This window comes from Dama dama, chromosome 29, assembly GCF_033118175.1.
Source record: "Dama dama isolate Ldn47 chromosome 29, ASM3311817v1, whole genome shotgun sequence".
Taxonomy (NCBI): domain Eukaryota; kingdom Metazoa; phylum Chordata; class Mammalia; order Artiodactyla; family Cervidae; genus Dama; species Dama dama.
The window spans coordinates 359,784-375,912 of record NC_083709.1 but is presented as its reverse complement, the minus strand read 5'-3'; positions in this window follow the sequence as shown (position 1 = coordinate 375,912).

The following is a 16,129-nucleotide window of genomic DNA, read 5'->3' as shown; positions in this document are numbered from 1 at the left end:
CTTTTTAATCTCTTCATATTTTTCACAACTGTTGAAGCTCTTCATATTTTTAATATTTTTGAAGCTCTTCATATTTTCCCACGTTTTTACACTCTTCATGTTTTTCAACACCGCTTCATGCTCCTCCTATTTTCAAACCGTATCATGCTCCTCATATTTTTGACACCTTTAGAAACTCTTCATATTTTTCACACCTTTTCAGGCTCTTCATGTTTTTTATCACTGCTTCATGCTCGTCCTATTTTTTAGAAAGTTTCATGCTCCTCATATTTTTGACACCTTTTGAAGGTCTTCATATTTTTCACACCTTTTCAGGCTCTTCATTTTTTTCAACACTACTTGTTGCTCCTCCTATTTTTTAGAACTTTTCATACTCATCTAATTTTTGACACATTTTGAGGCACTTCATATTTTCTACACCTTTTGAAGCTCTTCATATTTTTCACATTTTTGAAGCTCTTCATATTTTTCACACGATTTCAGACCCTTCATGTTTTTCAAAACCGCTTCATGCTCCTGCTATTTATCATACCGTTTCATACTTCTCATATTTTTGACACGTTTTGAGGCTCTTCATATTTTTCACACCTTTTCAGGCTCTTCATGTTTTTGAACACTGCTTCATGCTCCTCCTATTTTTTCTACCGTATCATGCTCCTCATATTTTTCACACCTTTTGTAGCTCTTCATATTTTTCACACCTTTTCAGGCTCTTCATGTTTTTGAACAGCACTTCATGCTCCTCCTATTTTTCAGACCGTTTCATGCTCCTCATATTTTTGACACCTTTTGAAGCTCTTCATATTTTCCACACCTTTTCAGGCTCTTCATGTTTTTCAACACCGCTTCATGCTCCTCCGATTTTTCAGACCATTTCATGCTCCTCATATTTTTGACACCTTTTGAAGGTCTTCATATTTTTCACACCTTTTCAGGCTCTTCATGTTTTTCAACACCACTTCATGCTCCTCCTTTTTTTCAGACCGTTTCAGGCTCCTCATATTTTTCACACCTTTTGAAGCCGTTCATATTTCTCACACCTTTTCATGCTCTTCATTTTTTTCAACACTATTTGTTACTCCTCCTATTTTTTAGACCGTTTCATGCTCATCTCATTTTTGTCACCTTTGAAGCTCTTTATATTTTTCACACCTTTTGAAGCTCCTCATATTGTTCACACGTTTTCAGGCTCTTCATGTTTTTCAACACCGTTTCATGCTGCTTCTATTTTTCAGACCGTTTCATGCTCCTCATATTTTTCACACCTTTTGAAGCTCTTCATATTTTTCACACCTTTTCAGGCTCTTCATGTTTTTGAACACAGCTTCATGCTCCACCTATTTATCAGACCGTTTCATGCTCCTCATATTTTTGACACCTTTTGAAGCCGTTCATATTTCTCACACCTTTTCATGCTCTTCATTTTTTTCAACACTATTTGTTACTCCTCCTATTTTTTAGACCGTTCCATACTCATCTAATTTTTGACAACTTTTGAAGCTCTTCATATTTTTCACCTTTTTGAAGCTCTTCATTTTTTCACACAATTTCAGACTCTTCATGTTTTTCAACACCGCTTCATGCTCCTTCTATTTATCATACCATTTCATACTCCTAATATTTTGACACGTTTTGAGGCTCTTCATATTTTTCACACCTTTTCAGGCTCTTCATTTTTCAACACCGCTTCATGCTCCTCCTATTTTTCAGACCGTTTCATGCTCATCTCATTTTTGACACCTTTTGAAGCTTTTCATATTTTTCACAACTTTTCAGGCTCTTCATGTCTTTCAACACCGTTTCAGGCTCCTCATATTTTTCAGACCGTTTCATGCTCATCTCATTTTTGACACCTTTTGAAGCTCTTCATATTTTTCACACATTTTCAGGCTCTTCATGTTTTTGAAAACCCCTTCATGCTCCTCCTATTTTTCAGAGAGTTTCATGCTCCTCATGTATTTCACACCTTTTGAAGCTCTTCATATTTTTCACACCTTTTCAGGCTCTTCATGTTTTTGATCACCGTTTCATGCTCCTCATATTTTTCAGACCGTTTCATGCTCCTCATATTTATGACACCTTTTGAAACTCTTCCTGTTTTTCACACCTTTTCATGCTCTTCATGTTTCTGAAAACCGCTTCATGATCCTCCTATATTTCAGACCGTTTCATTCTCCTCATATATTTCACACCTTTTGAAGCTCTTCATATTTTTCACACCTTTTCATGCTCTTCATGTTTCTGAAAACCGCTTCATGATCCTCCTATTTTTCAGACCGTTTCATTCTCCTCATATATTTCACACCTTTTGAAGCTCTTCATATTTTTCCCACCTTTTCAGGCTCTTCATGTTTTTGAACACTGCTTCATGCTCCTCGTATTTTTCAGATCGTTTCATGCTCCTCATATTTTTGACACTTTTTGAGCTCTTCATATTTTTCACACCTTTTCAGGCTCTTCATGTTTTTGAACACCGCTTCATGATCCTCCTGATTTTCAGACCGTTTCATGCTCTTCATATTTTTGAAACATTTTGAAGCTCTTCATATTTTTCACACCTTTTCAGGCTCTTCATGTTTTTCACCACCACTTCATTCTCCTCCTATTTTTCAGACCGTTTCATGCTCATCTCATTTTTGTCACCTTTGAAGCTCTTTATATTTTTCACACCTTTTGAAGCTCCTCATATTTTTCACACGTTTTCAGGCTCTTCATATTTTTCAACACCGTTTCATGCTGCTTCTATTTTTCAGACCGTTTCATGCTCCTCATATTTTTCACACCTTTTGAAGCTCTTCATATTTTTCACACCTTTTCAGGCTCTTCATGTTTTTGAACACAGCTTCATGCTCCACCTATTTATCAGACCGTTTCATGCTCCTCATATTTTTGACACCTTTTGCAGCTCTTTATATTTTTCACATTATTTCAGGCTCTTCATGATATTCAACACCGTTTCATGTTATTCCTATTTTTCAGACCGTTTAATGCTCATCTCATTTTTGACACCTTTTGAAGCTTTTCATATTGTTCACACCTTTTCAGTGTGTTCATGATTTTCAACACCGCTTCATGCTCCTTCTATTTTTCAGACCGTTTCAAGCTCATCTCATTTTTGACACCTTTTTAATCTCTTCATATTTTTCACAACTGTTGAAGCTCTTCATATTTTTAATATTTTTGAAGCTCTTCATATTTTCCCACGTTTTTACACTCTTCATGTTTTTCAACACCGCTTCATGCTCCTCCTATTTTCAAACCGTATCATGCTCCTCATATTTTTGACACCTTTAGAAACTCTTCATATTTTTCACACCTTTTCAGGCTCTTCATGTTTTTTATCACTGCTTCATGCTCGTCCTATTTTTTAGAAAGTTTCATGCTCCTCATATTTTTGACACCTTTTGAAGGTCTTCATATTTTTCACACCTTTTCAGGCTCTTCATTTTTTTCAACACTACTTGTTGCTCCTCCTATTTTTTAGAACTTTTCATACTCATCTAATTTTTGACACATTTTGAGGCACTTCATATTTTCTACACCTTTTGAAGCTCTTCATATTTTTCACATTTTTGAAGCTCTTCATATTTTTCACACGATTTCAGACCCTTCATGTTTTTCAAAACCGCTTCATGCTCCTGCTATTTATCATACCGTTTCATACTTCTCATATTTTTGACACGTTTTGAGGCTCTTCATATTTTTCACACCTTTTCAGGCTCTTCATGTTTTTGAACACTGCTTCATGCTCCTCCTATTTTTTCTACCGTATCATGCTCCTCATATTTTTCACACCTTTTGTAGCTCTTCATATTTTTCACACCTTTTCAGGCTCTTCATGTTTTTGAACAGCACTTCATGCTCCTCCTATTTTTCAGACCGTTTCATGCTCCTCATATTTTTGACACCTTTTGAAGCTCTTCATATTTTCCACACCTTTTCAGGCTCTTCATGTTTTTCAACACCGCTTCATGCTCCTCCGATTTTTCAGACCATTTCATGCTCCTCATATTTTTGACACCTTTTGAAGGTCTTCATATTTTTCACACCTTTTCAGGCTCTTCATGTTTTTCAACACCACTTCATGCTCCTCCTTTTTTTCAGACCGTTTCAGGCTCCTCATATTTTTCACACCTTTTGAAGCCGTTCATATTTCTCACACCTTTTCATGCTCTTCATTTTTTTCAACACTATTTGTTACTCCTCCTATTTTTTAGACCGTTTCATGCTCATCTCATTTTTGTCACCTTTGAAGCTCTTTATATTTTTCACACCTTTTGAAGCTCCTCATATTTTTCACACGTTTTCAGGCTCTTCATATTTTTCAACACCGTTTCATGCTGCTTCTATTTTTCAGACCGTTTCATGCTCCTCATATTTTTCACACCTTTTGAAGCTCTTCATATTTTTCACACCTTTTCAGGCTCTTCATGTTTTTGAACACAGCTTCATGCTCCACCTATTTATCAGACCGTTTCATGCTCCTCATATTTTTGACACCTTTTGCAGCTCTTTATATTTTTCACATTATTTCAGGCTCTTCATGATATTCAACACCGTTTCATGTTATTCCTATTTTTCAGACCGTTTAATGCTCATCTCATTTTTGACACCATTTGAAGCTTTTCATATTGTTCACACCTTTTCAGTCTGTTCATGATTTTCAACACCGCTTCATGCTCCTTCTATTTTTCAGACCGTTTCAAGCTCATCTCATTTTTGACACCTTTTTAATCTCTTCATATTTTTCACAACTGTTGAAGCTCTTCATATTTTTAATATTTTTGAAGCTCTTCATATTTTCACACGTTTTCACACTCTTCATGTTTTTCAACACCGCTTCATGCTCCTCCTTTTTTCAAACCGTATCATGCTCCTCATGTTTTTGACACCTTTAGAAACTCTTCATATTTTTCACACCTTTTCAGACTCTTCATGTTTTTTATCACTGCTTCATGCTCGTCCTATTTTTTAGAAAGTTTCATGCTCCTCATATTTTTGACACCTTTTGAAGGTCTTCATATTTTTCACACCTTTTCAGGCTCTTCATTTTTTTCAACACTACTTGTTGCTCCTCCTATTTTTTAGGACTTTTCATACTCATCTAATTTTTGACACATTTTGAGGCACTTCATATTTTTTACACCTTTTGAAGCTCTTCATATTTTTCACATTTTTGAAGCTCTTCATATTTTTCACACGATTTCAGACCCTTCATGTTTTTCAAAACCGCTTCATGCTCCTGCTATTTATCATACCGTTTCATACTTCTCATATTTTTGACACGTTTTGAGGCTCTTCATATTTTTCACACCTTTTCAGGCTCTTCATGTTTTTGAACACAGCTTCATGCTCCTCCTATTTTTTCTACCGTATCATGCTCCTCATATATTTCACACCTTTTGTAGCTCTTCATATTTTTCACACCTTTTCAGGCTCTTCATGTTTTTGAACAGCACTTCATGCTCCTCCTATTTTTCAGACCTTTTCATGCTCCTCATATTTTTGACACCTTTTGAAGCTCTTCATATTTTTCACACCTTTTCAGGCTCTTCATGTTTTTCAACACCACTTCATGCTCCTCCTTTTTTTCAGACCGTTTCAGGCTCCTCATATTTTTCACACCTTTTGAAGCCGTTCATATTTCTCACACCTTTTCATGCTCTTCATTTTTTTCAACACTATTTGTTACTCCTCCTATTTTTTAGACCGTTTCATACTCATCTAATTTTTGACAACTTTTGAAGCTCTTCATATTTTTCACCTTTTTGAAGCTCTTCATATTTTTCACACAATTTCAGACTCTTCATGTTTTTCAACACCGCTTCATGCTCCTTCTATTTATCATACCGTTTCATACTCCTAATATTTTGACACGTTTTGAGGCTCTTCATATTTTTCACACCTTTTCAGGCTCTTCATGTTTTTGAACTCTGCTTCATGCTCCTTCTATTTTTCAGAGAGTTTCATGCTCCTCATGTATTTCACACCTTTTGAAGCTCTTCATATTTTTCACACCTTTTCAGGCTCTTCATGTTTTTCCACACCACTTCATGCTTCTCCTATTTTTCATCCGTTTCATGCTCATCTCAATTTTGACAAAATTTGAAGCTTTTCATATTTTTCACAACTTTTCAGGCTCTTCATGTTTTTGAACACCGCTTCATGATCCTCCTATTTTTCAGACCGTTTCCTGCTCCTCATATTTTTGACACCTTTTGAAGCTCTTCATATTTTTCACACCTTTTCAGACTCTTCATGTTTTTCAACAGCGCTTCATGCTCCTCCTTTTTTTCAGACCGTTTCATGCTCCTCATGTATTTCACACCTTTTGAAGCTCTTCATATTTTTCACACCTTTTCAGGCTCTTCATGTTTTTGAACACCGCTTCATGCTCCTCCTATTTTTCAGACCGTTTCATGCTCCTGATGTATTTCACACCGTTTGAAGCTCTTCATATTTTTCACACCTTTTCAGGCTCTTCATGTTTTAGATTACCGTTTCATCCTCCTCCTATTTTTCAGACCGTTTCATGCTCCTCATATTTTTCACACCTTTTGAAGCTCTTCATATTTTTCCCACCTTTTCAGGCTCTTCATGTTTTTCAACACCAGTTCATGCTCCTCCTATTTTTCAGACCATTCATGCTCCTCATATTTTTGAAACCTTTAGAAACTCTTCATATTTTTCACACCTTTTCCGGCTCTTCATGTTTTTCAACACCGCTTCATGCTCCTCCTATTTTTCAGATCGTTTCATGCTCCTCATATTTGACACCTTTTGAAGCTCTTCATATTTTTCACACCTTTTCAGGCTCTTCATGTTTTTGAACACATCTTCTTGCTCCTCCTCTTTTTCAAACCCTTTCATGCTTCTCATATTTTTGACATCTTTTAAAGCTCTTCATATTTTTCACACCTTTTCAGGCTCTTCATGTTTTTCAACACCACTCATGCTCCTCCTATTTTTGAGACCGTTTCATGCTCCTCATATTTCTGACACCTTTAGAAAGTCTTCATATTTTTCACACCTTTTCCGGCTCTTCATGTTTTTTAACACCTCTTCATACTCCTCCTATTTTTCAGACCGTTTCATTCTCCTCATATTTTTGACACCTTTAGAAACTCTTCATATTTTTCACACCTTTTCCGGCTCTTCATGTTTTTTAACACCTCTTCATACTCCTCCTATTTTTCAGACCGTTTCATTCTCCTCATATTTTTGACACCTTTTCAAGCTCTTCATATATTTCACACCCTTTCAGGTTCTTCATTTTTTTCAACACCATTTCATGCTCCTCCTATTTTTCAGAGCGTTTCATGCTCCTCATCTTTTTGACAGCTTTTGAAGCTCTTCATATTTTTCACACATTTTCAGGCTCTTCATGTTTTTCAACACTGCTTCATGCTCGTCCTATTTTTCAGAACGTTTCATGCTCCTCAAATTTTTGACACCTTTTCAAGCTCTTCATATTTCTCACACCTTTTCAGGCTTTTCATGTTTTTTTGAACACCGCTTCATGTTCCTCCTATTTTTCAGACCGTTTCATGCTCCTCATATTTTTGACACCTTTTGAAGCTCTTCATATATTTCACAACTTTTCAGGCTCTTCATATTTTTGAACACCGCATCATGCTCCTCCTATTTTCAGACCGTTTCATGCTCCTCTCATTTTTGACACCTTTTGAAGCTTTGCATTTCTTTACACACCTATTCAGGCTCTTCATGTTTTTGAACACTGCTTCATGCTCCTCCTATTTTTCAGACCGTATCATGCTCCTCATATTTTTCACACATTTTGAAGCTCTTCATATTTTTCACACCTTTTCAGGCTCTTCATTTTTTTCAACACTACTTGTTGCTCCTCCTATTTTTTAGACCTTTTCATGCTCATCTAATTTTTGACACTTTTGAAGCTCTTCATATTTTTTACACCTTTTGAAGCTCCTCATATTTTTCACACATTTTGAAGCTCTTCATATTTTTCTCACCTTTTCAGGCTCTTCATGATTTTCATCACCGCTTCATGCTCCTCCTATTTTTCAGACCGTTTCATGCTCATCTCATTTTTGACACCTTTTGAAGTTCTTCATATTTTTCACACCTTTTCAGGCTCTTCATGTTTTTGAACACCGCTTCATGCTCCTCCTATTTTTCAGATCGTTTCATGCTCCTCATATTTTTGACACCTTTGAAGCTCTTCATATTTTTCACACCTATTCAGGCTCTTCATGTTTTTGAAAACCACTTCATGCTCCGCCTATTTTTCAGACCGTTTCATGCTTCTCATATTTTTGACACCTTTTGAAGCTCTTCATATTTTTCACACCTTTTCAGGCTCTTCATGTTTTCGAACACCGCTTCATGCTCCTCCTATTTTTCAGACCGTTTCATGCTCCTCATGTATTTCACACCGTTTGAAGCTCTTCATATTTTTCACACCTTTTCAGGCTCTTCATGTTTTTGATTACCGTTTCATCCTCCTCCTATTTTTCAGACCGTTTCATGCTCCTCATATTTTTCACACCTTTTGAAGCTCTTCATATTTTTCCCACCTTTTCAGGCTCTTCATGTTTTTCAACACCAGTTCATGCTCCTCCTATTTTTCAGACCATTCATGCTCCTCATATTTTTGAAACCTTTAGAAACTCTTCATATTTTTCACACCTTTTCCGGCTCTTCATGTTTTTCAACACCGCTTCATGCACCTCTATTCTTCAGACCGTTTCATGCTCATCTCATTTTTGACACCTTTTGAAGCTCTTCATATTTTTCACACCTTTTCAGGCTCTTCATGTTTTTGAACACCACTTCACGCTCCTCCTAATTTTCAGACGGTATCATGCTCCTCATATTTTTCACACCTTTTGACGCTCTTCATATTTTTCACACCTTTTCAGGCTCTTCATATTTTTGAACACGACTTCATGCTCCTCCTATTTTTCAGACCGTTTCATGCTCCTCTCATTTTTGACACCTTTTGAAGCTTTGCATATTTTTCACAACTTTTCAAGCTCTTCATGTTTTTAAGCACCGCTTCATGCTCCTCCTATTTTTCAGACCGTATCATGCTCCTCATATTTTTCACACCTTTTGAAGATCTTCATATTTTTCACACCTTTTCAGGCTCTTCTTTTTTTTCAACACTACTTGTTGCTCCTCCTATTTTTTAGACCTTTTCATGCTCATCTAATTTTTGACACCTTTTGAAGCTCTTCATATTTTTTACACCTTTTGAAGCTCTTCATGTTTTTAACATTTTTGAAGCTCTTCATAATTTTCAAACGATTTCAGACTCTTCATGTTTTTCAACTCCGCTTCATGCTCCTGCTATTTATCATACCGTTTCATACTCCTCATATTTTTGACACCTTTTGAGGCTCTTCATATTTTTCACACTTTTTCAGGCTCTTCATGGTTTGAACACAGCTTCATGCTCCTCCTATATTTTCTACCGTATCATGCTCCTCATATTTTTCACACCTTTTGAAGCTCTTCATATTTTTCACACCTTTTCAGGCTCTTCATGTTTTTGAACAGCACTTCATGCTCCTCCTATTTTTCAGACCGTTTCGTACTCCTCATATTTTTGACACATTTTGAAGCTCTTCATATTTTTGAGACCTTTTCAGTCTGTTCATGTTTTCAACACCGCTTCATGCTCCTTCTATTTTTCAGATCGTTTCATGCTCCTCATATTTTGACACCTTTTGAACCTCTTCATAATTTTCACACCTTTTCAGGCTCTTCATGTTTTTGAACACTTCTTCATGCTCCTCCTCTTTTTCAGACAGTTTCATGCTCCTCATATTTTTGACACCTTTTGAAGGTCTTCATATTTTTCACACCTTTTCAGGCTCTTCATGTTTTTGATCACCGTTTCATGCTCCTCCTATTTTTCAGACCGTTTCATGCTCCTCATATTTTGACAACTTTTGAAGCTCTTCATATTTTTCACACCTTTTCAGACACTTCATATTATTCAACATCGCTACATGCTCCTCCTGTTTTTCAGACCGTTTCATACTCCTCATATTTTTGACACCTTTTGAAGCTCTTCATATTTTCCACACCTTTTCAGGCTCTTCATGTTTTTCAACACCGCTTCATAATCCTCCTATTTTTCAGATCGTTTCATGCTCCTCATATTTTGACACCTTTTGAAGCTCTTCATATTTTTCACACCTTTTCAGGCTCTTCATGTTTTTGAACACTTCTTCATGCTCCTCCGATTTTTCAGACCGTTTCATTCTCCTCATATTTTTGACACGTTTTGAAGGTCTTCATATTTTTCACACCTTTTCAGGCTCTTCATGTTTTTCAACACCACTTCATGCTCCTCCTTTTTTTTAGACCGTTTCAGGCTCCCCATATTTTTCACACCTTTTCAGGCTCTTCATGTTTTTCAACACCACTTCATGCTCCTCCTATTTTTCAACCGTTTCATGCTCATGTAATTTTTGACACCTTTTGAAGCTCGTCAATTTTTCACACCTTTTGAAGCTCTTCATATTTTTCAAACGTTTTCAGGCTCTTCATGTTTTTCAACACAGCTTCATGCTCCTCATATTTTTCAGACCGTTTAATCCTCCTCATGTATTTCACACCTTTTGAATCTCTTCATATTTTTCACACGTTTTCAGGCTCTTAATCGTTTTCAACACCGCTTCATGCTCCTCCTATTTTTCAGACCGTTTCATGCTCATCTCATTTTTGACACCTTTTGAAGCTCTTCATATTTGTCACACCTTTTGAAGCGCTTCATATTTTTTATATTCTTGAAGCTCTTCATATTTTCACACGTTTTCAGACTCTTCATGTGTTTCAACACCGCTTCATGTTCCTGCTATTGTTCAGACCGTTTCATGCTCCTCATATTTTTGACACGTTTTGAGGCTTTTCTATTTTTCACACCTTTTCAGCTCTTCATGTTTTTGAACACCGCTTCATCCTCCTTCTATTTTTCAGACCATTTCATGATCCTTATATTTTTGACACCTTTTGAAGCTCTTCTAATTTTTCACACCTTTTCAGGCACTTCATGTTTTTGAACACCGCTTTATGCTCCTCCTATTTTTCAGACCGTTTCATGCTCCTCATATTTTTGACACCTTTTGAAGCTGTTCATATTTTTCACACCTTTTCATTCTCTTCATGATTTTCAACAGCATTTCATGCTCCTCCTATTTTTCAGACCGTTTGATGCTCATCTCATTTTTGACACCTTTTGAAGCTCTTCATATTTTTCCCAACTTTGAAGCTCTTCATATTTTTCTAACCTTTTCAGGCTCTTCACTTTTTTGAACAACGCTTCATGCTCCTCGTATTTTTCAGACCGTTTCATGCTCCTCGAATTTTTGACACCTTTTGAATCTCCTCATATTTTTCACACCTTTTGAAGCTCTTCATATTTTTCAACACCGCTTCATGCTCCTCCTATTATTCAGACCGTTTCATGCTCATCTCATTTTTGACACCTTTTGAAGCTCTTCATATTTTTCACACCTTTTCAGGTTCTTCATGTTTTTGAACACCGCTTCATGGTCCTCCTATTTTTCAGAACTTTTCATGCTCCTCATATAATTCAGACCGTTTGAAGCTCTTCATATTTTTCACACCTTTTCAGGCTCTTCATGTTTTTCAACACCGTTTCATGCTCCTCCTATTTTTCAGACCGTTTCATGCTCCCCATATTTTTGACACATTTTGAAGCTCTTCATATTTTTCACACATTTTCAGGCTCTTCATGTTTTTCAACACCGCTTCATGCTCCTCCTATTTTTCAGAATGTTTCATGCTCCTCATATTTTTGACACCTTTTGAAGGTCTTCATATTTTTCACACATTTTCAGGCTCTTCATGTTTTTCAACACCGCTTTATGCTCCTCCTATTTTGCAGACCGTTTCATGCTCCTATATTTTTGACACCTTTTGAAGCTTTTCATATTTCTCACTCATTTTGAGGCTCTTCATGTTTTTGAACATCACTTCATGCTCCTCCTATTTTTCAGACCGTTTCATGCTCCCCATATTTTTGACACCTTTTGAAGCTCTTCATATTTTTCACCCCTTTTGAAGCTGTTCATATATTTCACACCTTTTCAGGCTCTTGATGTTTTTCAACACCACTTCATGCACCTTCTATTTTTCACACCCTTTCGTGCTAATCTAATTTTTGACACCTTTTGAAGCTCTTCATATTTTTCACACCTTTTGAAGGTCTTCATATTTTTCACACCTTTTCAGGCTGTTCATGTTTTTGAACACCGCTTATGCTCGTCCTATTTTTCAGACCATTTCATGCTCCTCATACTTTTGACACCTTTTGAAGCTCTTCATATTTTTCACACCTTTTCAGGCTCTTCATGTTTTTCAACACCGCTTCATGATCCTCCTATTTTTCAGACCGTTTCATGCTCCGCATATTTTTGACACCTTTTGAAGCTCTTCATATTATTCACACCTTTTCAGGCTCTTCATGTTTTTCAACAACACTTCATGCTCCTCCTATTTTTCGGACCGTTTCATGCTCATCTCATTTTTGACATTTTTGAAGCTCTTCATATTTTTCACACCTTTTGAAGCTCTTCATAATTTTCATATTTTTGAAGCACTTCATATTTTTCACACTTTTTCAGGCTCTTCATGTTTTTCAACACCTCTTCAGGCTCCTCCTATTTTTCGGACCCTTTCATGCTAATCTAATTTTTGGCACTTTTTGAAGCTCTTCATATTTATCACACCTTTTAAGTCTCTGCTTGTTTTTGAACACCTTTACATGCTCCTCATGTATTTCACTCCTTTTGAAGCTCTTCATATTTTGCACAAATTTTCAGGCTCTTCATGTTTTTGAACACCGCTTCATCCTCCTATTTTTAAGAGGGTTTCATGCTCGTCGTATTTATGACACATTTTGAAGCTCTTCATATTTTTCACACCTTTTCAGGCTCTTCATGTTTTTGAACACCGCTTCATGCTCCTCCTATTTTTGAGACCGTTTCATGCTCCTCATATTTTCGACAGCTTTTGAAGCTTTCATATTTTTCACACCTTTTCAAGCTCTTCATGTTTTTCAACACCAGTTCATGCTGCTCCTTTTTTGCAGACCGTTTCATGCTACTCATATTTTTGACACCTTTTGAAGCTCTTCATACTTCTCACACCTTTTCAGGCTCTTCATGTTTTTCAACACCGCTTCATGCACCTCCGATTTTTCAGACCGTTTCATGCTCATCTCATTTTCAACACCTTTTGAAGCTCTTCATATTTTTCACATCTTTTGAAGCTGTTCATATTTTTCACACTTTTTCAGGCTCTGCATGTTTTTCAACAACCTTTTTTGCTCCTCCTATTTTTCAGACCGTTTCATGCTCCTCATATTTTTCACACCTTTTGAAGCTCTTCATATTTTTCACACCTTTTCAGGCTCTTCATGTTTTTGAACACCGCTTCATGCTCCTCCTATTTTTCAGACCGTTTAAACCTCCTCATGTATTTAACACCTTTTGAAGCTCTTCATATTTTTCACACCTTTTCATGCACTTCATGTGTTTGAACATCATTTCATGCTCCTCCTATTTTGCAGACCGTTTCATTCTTCTCATATTTTTGACACCTTTTGAAGCTCTTCATATATTTCACACCTTTTCAGGCTTTTCATTTTTTTCAACACCACTTCATCCTCCTCATATTTTTAAGACCGTTTCATGCTCCTAATATTTTTGACACCTTGTGAAGCTCTTCATATTTTTCACACCTTTTCAGGCTCTTCATGTTTTTCAACACCGTTTCATGATCCTCATATTTTTCAGACCGTTTCATGCTCCTCATATTTTTTACACCTTTTGAAGCTCTTCATATATTTAACACCTTTTCAGGCTCTTCTTATTTTGCAACACCGCATCATGCTCCTCCTCTTTTTGAGACCGTTTCATGCTCCTCATATTTCTGACACGTTTTGAAGCTCTTCATATTTTTCACACCTTTTCAGGCTCTTCATGATTTTGAACACCTCTTCATGATCCTCCTATTTTACAGACCGTTTCATGCTCTTCATATTATTGACCCCTTTTGAAGCTCTTCATATTTTTCACACCTTTTCAGGCTCTTCATGTTTTTCAACACCATTTCATGCCGCATCTATTTTTCAGACCGTTTCATGCTCCTCATATTTTTCACACCTTTTGAAGCTCTTCATATTTTTCACACCTTTTCAGGCTCTTCATGTTTCTGAACACCACTTCATGCTCCACCTATTTTTCAGACCGTTTCAAGCTCCTCATATTTTTGACACCTTTTGAAGCTCTTCATATATTTCACACCTTTTCAGGGTCTTCATGTTTTTCAACACCGTTTCATGACACTCCTATTTTTCAGACCGTTTCATGCTCCTCATATTTTTGACACCTTTTGAAACTCTTCATATATTTCACACCTTTTCAAACTCTTCATGTTTTTGAACACCGCTTCATGCTCCTCCTATTTTTCAGACCGTTTCATGCTCCTCATATTTTTGACACCATTTGAAGCTCTTCATATTTCTCACAGCTTTTCAGGTTCTTCATGTTTTTCAACACCGCTTCATGCTCCTCCTATTTTTCAGACCGTTTCATGCTCATATCATTTTTGACACCTTTTGAAGCTCTTCATATTTTACCACACCTTTTGAAGCTCTTCATATTTTACCACATCTTTTGAAGCTCTTCATATTTTTCACACCTTTTCAGTTTCTTCAGGTTTTTGAACACCACTTCATGCTCCTCCTGTTTTTCAGATCGTTTCATGCTCATCTCATTTTTGACACCTTTGAAACTCTTCATATTTTTCACACCTTTTGAAGCTCTTCATATATTTCACACCTTCTCTGGCTCTTCATGATTTTCAACATCACTTCATGCTCCTCCTATTTTTCAGACCCTTTCATGCTAATCTAATGTTTGACACCTTTTGAAGGTCTTCATATTTTTCACACCTTTTGAAGCTCTTCATATTTTTCAAACCTTTTCAGGCTCTTCATGTTTTTGAACACCGCTTCATGCTCCTCCCTTTTTTCAGACCGTTTAATGCTCCTCATATTTTTGACATTTTTTGAAGCTCTTCATATTTTTCACACCTTTTCAGGCTCTTCATGTTTTTGAACACCGCTTCATGCTCCTCCTATATTTCAGTCCGTTTCATGCTCCTCCTATTTTTCACACCTTTTGAAGCTCTTCATATTTTTCACACCTTTTCAGGCTCTTCATGTTTTTGAACACCGCTTGATGCTCCTCCTATTTTTCAGACCGTTTCATGCTCCTCATGTATTTCACACGTTTTGAAGCTCTTCATATTTTTCACACCTTTTCAGCCTCTTCATGATTTTGAACACCGCTTCATCATCCTCCTATTTTTCAGAATGTTTCATGCTCCTCATATTTTTGACAACTTTTGAAGCTTTTCATATTTTTCACAACTTTTCAGGCTCTTCATGTTTTTGAACAGAGCTTCATGCTCCTCCTATTTTTCAGACCGTATCATGTTCCTCATGTATTTTACACCTTTTGAAGCTCTTCATATTTTTCACACCTTTTCAGGCTCTTCATGCATTTGAACAACTTTTCATGCTCCTCATATTTTTCAGACCGTTTCATACTCCTCATTGTTTTGACACCTTTTGAAGCTCTTCATATTTTTCACACCTTTTCAGGTTCTTCATGTTTTTCAACATCGCTTCATGCTCCTCCTATTTTTCAGACCGTTTCATGCTCCTCATATTTTTGACACCTTTTGAAGCTCTTAATATATTTCACAGCTTTTCAGACTCTTCATGATTTCCATTACCGCTTCATGCTCCTCATATTTTTCAGACCGTTTCATGCTCATCTCATTTTTATCACCTTTTGAAACTCTTCATATTTTTCACCCCTTTGGAGCTCTTCATATTTTTCACACGTTTTCAGGCTCTTCATGTTTTTCAACACCACTTCTTGCTTCTCCTATTTTTCAGACCGTTTCATGATCCTCATATTTTTGACCCATTTTGAAACTCTTCATATTTTTCACACCTTTTCAGGCTCTTCATGTTTTTCAACACCGCTTCATGCTCCTCCTATTTTTCAGACCCTTTCATGCTCCTCATAATTTTGACACC